The 6,717-nt window shown below is 36.5% G+C and overlaps 1 pseudogene; it reads right to left on the bottom strand.

Annotated features, from left to right (window-relative positions):
* Positions 1-3,549: 3,549 nt before the first annotated feature.
* Positions 3,550-4,118, bottom strand: LOC101572659 (annotated as a pseudogene).
* Positions 4,119-6,717: the final 2,599 nt, after the last annotated feature.

Below are 6,717 nucleotides of genomic sequence, written 5' to 3' on the forward strand. Positions count from 1 at the left end.
TTTCTCTTAGTTCATTGAGAATAAAAGTTTGTACTTTTGTATCTTGTTCACATAAGATATCATGTCTGCATAGTATACTGAATAACTACTACGAAGACAACAATATGCAATACATTAATTATTGTAACCATCCTACTAACTTGTTTTGAAACTGTTTCATTGCTATTTTATCTTTCTCATTAAAATGATTTTTAAAAAAGGAAAAAAAAAGCGTTTTATAGATATAAAATATCCAGAATATTCTATCAGAAAAAAATTCATCCAATTTTTAAATTTGTATTTATTTAGTTTTAATTTTTGGTACAAGAAATTTTACTCATGATCTTGCACTTGCCAGGCAGGCGCTTATGCTACTGAGTGACATCCCCAGCTCCTATATCCAGTCTTTTTTTTTTTTTTTTTTGTATTTTAGGAAAGGGTCTACAGGGTGTTCAGGGTCTCACTACTAGATCCAATTCATAGTGATCTGTCTGTTTACAGCCTCCCAAGTGCTGGGATTATAGGTGTACACCACCACACCCAGTCTCAATTGTTATCTCAGTGCGCCCCCGGGGGCAGTGTCAGCACAGCAGGTCTGGGGATTCATCTCCTGGCCCTTGTTTCTGCTTGCAGGTGCTTTAATCCACTGAGCTATTTGGCCAGCCCTGCATCCACTCTTTAATCATGTGATTTTCTTTGTATATTAGGGTATACTCCAGAAAGGAGCTTATGCCACTGAGCTATCTCACTTGGCCCTACAGCATACTCCAGATTCAGGCAACTTAACACTCTACTTTAATACTTTCTGATCTAATATCTTCAGTTGTAAGAAGTGAAAGCAAAGCATTTTCAGGGCTTTATTAAACATGTGAAAAATTTTGACCATTAATGTGGCTTTCTAAGTTCCCTGCAATATTTTATGAGTTTTCAAAGCCTACTCTGGGTATCTCATTCTGTATATTTTCCTTTTAAGATTTAGGTAGCTTATTATTACCTCCATCTTTTATCAACCTTGGGTAGCTCAATGTTCAAAAACTTCCTGTGATTTTTTTACACATACCCCATAACAAAAGTTTATTAATACTGTTTGGGTTTGAGTGAAGTCAAGTGAAAACAAATTATATGAGTGAAGTTTTCTAGGGACTTTCCAAACAGGAGAAATGATGACCATTTGTGGGGGCAATGAAGTTTTGAAGTTGTACAACAACATTTTTATTCTTCTTGTGACTGTAATGTTATGGTTTTTACTATTACTTTTGATTGTCAGGTTTGTACTGGAGCTGAGAAGAATACAGAAACAGAGTATGCCAAATATGATGAAGTTGATATTCTTACAGAGATTCAATCTTTTTACTTGAGTAAATGCTTCCAGTCTCTGATTAATTTCCATAATTGTGAAAATTTAATTCAAACAAAATTTTCAATCTTTTTTCAATATAGTAGAGAATTGCGGTAAATGTTTTCAGTACCATTTCATGGACATCACTCATGACATGACTCTTGCCATATAAAAAAGAAAAAAAAATGAAAATTTGATTTCCACTTCAGGGAAGTTTTCTATAGATAGTCCAGTAAGATGTTTACTATATTGATCTTTACGACAATAAGGCACTAGAAATAAACTAAATATTTTGATAGGAAACTGATTCAGTAGATTAAGAGCTGGGTACAATAGTAATTATAACTATAAAATGAGTTGTTATACATGCTAACATAGAAACATTTGCAAATTATACAGTTAAGATAGCAAAAGTATATACTGAGAAAGCAAAGTATATATAATTTGAAAGCTAACTTTTATGTTAAAAGTGACACAGGTGACTTGAAAATTTATAAAATATTATTAAGATAATTTGTAAATATAAGGCACTGATAGCCATTATTACCTTTCATGATAAGCAGGGTAGGGGACTAAAGTAGCAGATCTGTTTTTTGCTTTTGTGCATTATTTGAACTTCTAAAATGTAAATATGTTCTTTCAAAAATTACATTATTTTTATATACAAATTATCCACTTACTATATTTTTCTTGAAATGGCAATGGTTCTACAACAAATATTCCTTCTTTTGAGAAAATAAAGTGAGTGACATTAAAAGCAATTGGGAGCTTATTATGATTGGGCAGGTGCCAACAACGAAGGAGTCTGATATATATAACAGAGAAAAGTTGGTATACAGAGGTGAGGACAACAGAAAGCCAAACACTGTGAGGAAACAGAAGGCAAAACTTACTGGACCAAAACTCAGAGAGGTTTATAGGGATAAGAGAGAACACTCTGGGATCCCTTATACCTCAGGTCCAGTGTATATCTTGGCAGAGAATTGAGAGAGCACTTTAATAAGGCGTACAAAAGAAATAGGCTCAAAAATAAAAACAAAGACACTACCTTCCCCACTGAGAAGAACACAGTAGTGAGATAATGTGTAAATGAGTGCATCAGACAAATTGAAAGCTAGAGAGTTTTGCATGACTATGTAACAGCTTCCCCTTGGTAATTTGAAAACAATTGTAAACACCTTAAAACCACTTACTAGTCTGATTATTTAAATACAATATGACTAAACATTGCCTATTTTTTAATTTTTTAAGATAATATAAAAACAATTTTATCAAATTTATTCAATATAAGAACTGACTGGTTGAAATAACACCTGCCCAAGAAATGCTTAGGGTATTCAGTACATAAACAAACTTGCTATCCAAGTAATGCTTGTGGTAAATTGCAAAAGTGGGTTAACCACAGACACAAATGTGATCACTGAGAAGACTGCAACCTGGAGTTGTGTGCGCAAGCAGCGTCTGGAAGTGGCAAAACACTAGAGAAAGAAGAAACCCAACAACCTCAACATAATTGGCATTTCTTTCCTTGTACTCTGAAAGCATTGTACTTGTGTGTTGTCCATGCCTACTGGCAGGTGCTCAGAGAGGAGTCTCCAGAAGCCTGGAATGGGCACTGGGGAAAGCAGGGATGCCTAGCCTTTCACCAGGTTCACAGACTGGAGACTGACATTTTGGGGTTGGTGACAGAGAAAGGACCATGGATGGAAAGACAAAGAGTGATGTCAGGTGAGAGGGCATCCAGTGACTCAAGCAGAAGCCTAATGATGAGAAAACACAGAAAAACCTTAGGATTTGATCGCAGGCAAAGGAGCAGGTACTAAGAGGACTCTGGAGAATGTTCATGGAGAACCCAGTGCTAGGTCAATTACATAGCACCCTTCCTTACCTCAACTGAGGTAATCAGATCTTGGGCCAGCAACAAAAGTCCAAAGTTGGCAATGCCCAGAGCATTACTTGAAACTGGTATTCAAACCAAAAGGTCCATCTGAATTGACAAGCTTTTTTGCTCACAGGCAGGCAATGAAACAAACTACAAAAGGGCAAGGAGGTAAAACTCAGAGACATGCAATTGAACTTAAAATGCAGTATTTAAAAAAAACTTACAACAGAAATGAGACAGTGAAGATGCTTTGATTTTGTACTTTTGCAAATGTGGGAGGTTGTGTTTATGTGTGCTTTTTCTTTTTTTTTAAATCTAAGTCTTTTTCTTAACAGTGTACATCTCTGCATTAGTTCTTGTAGCCTCAGCTGGCCTGTTGGCCTCTGGCAAGCTCAAACTTCTGGCCCTTGGAGTGGATGTAGGGTTTGCTGTGGCTGTGCGGGGTTCCTGACACCTTGATGAAATGCTGGTACACCTATCAGCCCTTGCGTGGACAGAGAGCAGGACAGTGCCAAGGGCCCTTGGCAGAAGTCTAGGGCCAGCTGGTCAAAGGTGAGGATCTTACCTCCAGCCTTGAGGATGCAGCCACAGGTCTGGCTGCTCGTACCCAGAGCATTAACCTTCAGCTTGGGCACCTTCAGAACACACACATCATGTGTGATGGTCCCCAAAACCACCACTGTCTTATTTTCCTGGCTGAGAAGCTTCATCTGCCAGATCATCTAGGGAAGGGAGAGAGGTGGCTGCTTGGTGCAACTCATGAACAACCTCTTCAGCACAACCTGGATGAAGGTGGAATTTGTCCGTCGGGCCAGAAACCTGTACAGCTTAACCAAACAACCTCAAGTAGATGTCCTGGCTCTTGAGCTCCTCACGCTGGAGTTTTCAGTCCTTGTTCTGATGAATGTCAACTCCCATGATGGCGACTTCTCTTCAGTCAAATCCAGAAAGCTGCTGTTCCTTTTATAATTTTTACATTTATTTTTTCTTTTCATTTTATTTTTCTTCCCTTTTGCTTTTCTCTTCATTTTTTTCTTCCTTTCTTGTCCCTTTATCTTACCTCCTTTAATTTTCTCCTTTCACCTGGCATATACATAGCTCCTCTCAAAAAAGTATACATACTTCAAGAAAAGAAAAATAGTGGTGTTTTTTTTTCTCCACAGATGGTGTTATCCTCATATGAGGGACTTGAGAGGACATTGTATATCACACAAAACCCACTACACTGCCAGCTTTTAGAGAAGTTGAAAATGCAAATGTAGTAATCTCAATGATTAAGGTTATCCAAGCAGCAGTTTGCATTACCTATAAATGTCTGGAAGTTAATGGCCACCACTTTGAGCATCTCCTATAACAGTAGAGGACAAAGATAAATTGTATTTATCTCATGATGTATCCTCAATAAATTTAGTAATTTTTAAAATATTTACATAAGTTTTCCTTTTCTTCTAGTGTATATCTATTTCTTATTTCTGTATATGTACAAAGAAGAATAAGGAGTAATCAGTGCTTTAATCTAAATAATACCTTTCATAAGCATGTCAACGTAAGCTTCAGTAACTGGCAATAAACCAAAAAGATTCTAAGCACCTTACAGCTTGCTTCAATCTCCAATTATACTTCCCTTCCTCTGTATCCTGCCTCCTGTGCCCACAGATAGTAACTCAAATCCCCTCAACACTAGCCCTTTATTTAAATTATAAATACAATAAACTCTAATATCCTATTTTTCTTGTATTACTTCCCTTATCCCCCTGTTCTTACTGATTGACCCACTTTCTTTTCATTTTACATTTTCCTTTTCCCTTCTCACCACATTCTGGTACAGCACCAGTATGGTATACTGGTTATCAATAAAAGGGGCATTGGGTAAAAGGGTGAAAATTGTTAAAACAAATGGTAATGTACATATTTGATGTATGGCTGGGAATGTTAATGTTGATATTGCTATAACAAGTAGGAAATCTCTCCTTGAAAAACAGTGACTGTGTCTGATCTTACTATGCTTAGTAAGTGGAAAAGATCAATAGATGACAAAATGAAAACAAAACCAAGATCACATCACTGGAAAGCACATATCAGTTGAAGAGAACTCCATACAAGAAACAATTTTTTCATTCTAATTAGTTTTCATTCAGCACGCACGCACGCACACACACACACACACACACACACACACCCAAATAGAAACATAAAAAAAAACAAGGCAACAAAATGACTCTAAGAACTCCTAACTCCCCCTCAAAGGAGATCCAAGGGACATGAATAGGGAATAGATAAAAAAACATATGACTGAATCATATGACATGATGAAAGAAGAAACAAACTCAATAAGCTCAAAGATGATACAACAAAACAGATAACAGTCATTAACATAAAATAGTGAGCTTAAAGAAGACACAAGAGAAAATCTAGCAGCACTAACTAAAATGATTCAAAAACATGAATGACAAAAAGATAGTAAGCAATAATTTAGGAAGCAAAAATAGCATTGTATTGAAAGTATTGGTACTAGAAATGACAAATCTGAGGAGTTATGAACTAGAAGATAAGGTTGGTGCACATGAGCATGTACTCACAGATAACTTATAAACAACCAGAGCAAATGAATCCAACAGATGACAGACAACACAAAGAACAGAAATCTAAACTTAATGGTAGTTAGAAAAAAAGTTAAAGAAAGCATGAGTGACTTAAAAATATGTTTAAAGACATACGAGCAAGGTCCGGCCAAATAGCTCAGCAGATTAAAGCACCTGCTTAAGCAGATGCAGCAACCAGGGTTCGATCCCCAGTGTACTGTGATGGCCCCAACCCAGGGGCATGCTTGAGATGGCAATTGAGACTGAGCGTGGTGGTACAAGCCTGTAATCACAGCTCTTGGGAGGTTGAATACAGGCAGATCACTACAAGTCCTATCTATGTAGTGAGTCCCTGCAGACCCTGTAGACCCTTACTAAAATATAAAGAAAACAAAACAAAAACAAAAACATAGGAGCAGAAAACTTTCCAAGCATAGGGAAAGAATTCGACATAGAAGAAAGCATATATAACCCAAAATAACCATAAACAGAACAAGAATTTCTTCAAGATACATCATAGTGAAAATACTAGAAGTCCAACACAAGGACAGACTCTTGAAAGCTGTTGAGAACTGCAACAAATAACTTACAAATGTTGACACATTAGAGTTACAGCAGACTTGTCAGTAGAAATATTAGAGGCCAAGACAGATTGATTGGAGTGAAATATTTCAAAACCCAGCAGAAAACAACTTTTAACCAGACTACAGACTAATATATCCTATAAAATTATCTTTCAAAATTGTAAAAAGAAGGAATTTCCAGGAAAAAGATACCTTCAGAAATTCATGAACACCAACTGAGCACTCCAGAATATTATTGTGGATATCCTACATAGAAGTAATGAGCCTAAGAATGCCAACATGTCTGATGGAATAAATATATCAAGCACAGTGAACAGTTAAGTAAAATGGAAAAAAGAAAGAAACCAGAAA

This window comes from Octodon degus, unplaced genomic scaffold, assembly GCF_000260255.1.
Source record: "Octodon degus isolate 3935 unplaced genomic scaffold, OctDeg1.0 scaffold00360, whole genome shotgun sequence".
NCBI lineage: Eukaryota > Metazoa > Chordata > Mammalia > Rodentia > Octodontidae > Octodon > Octodon degus.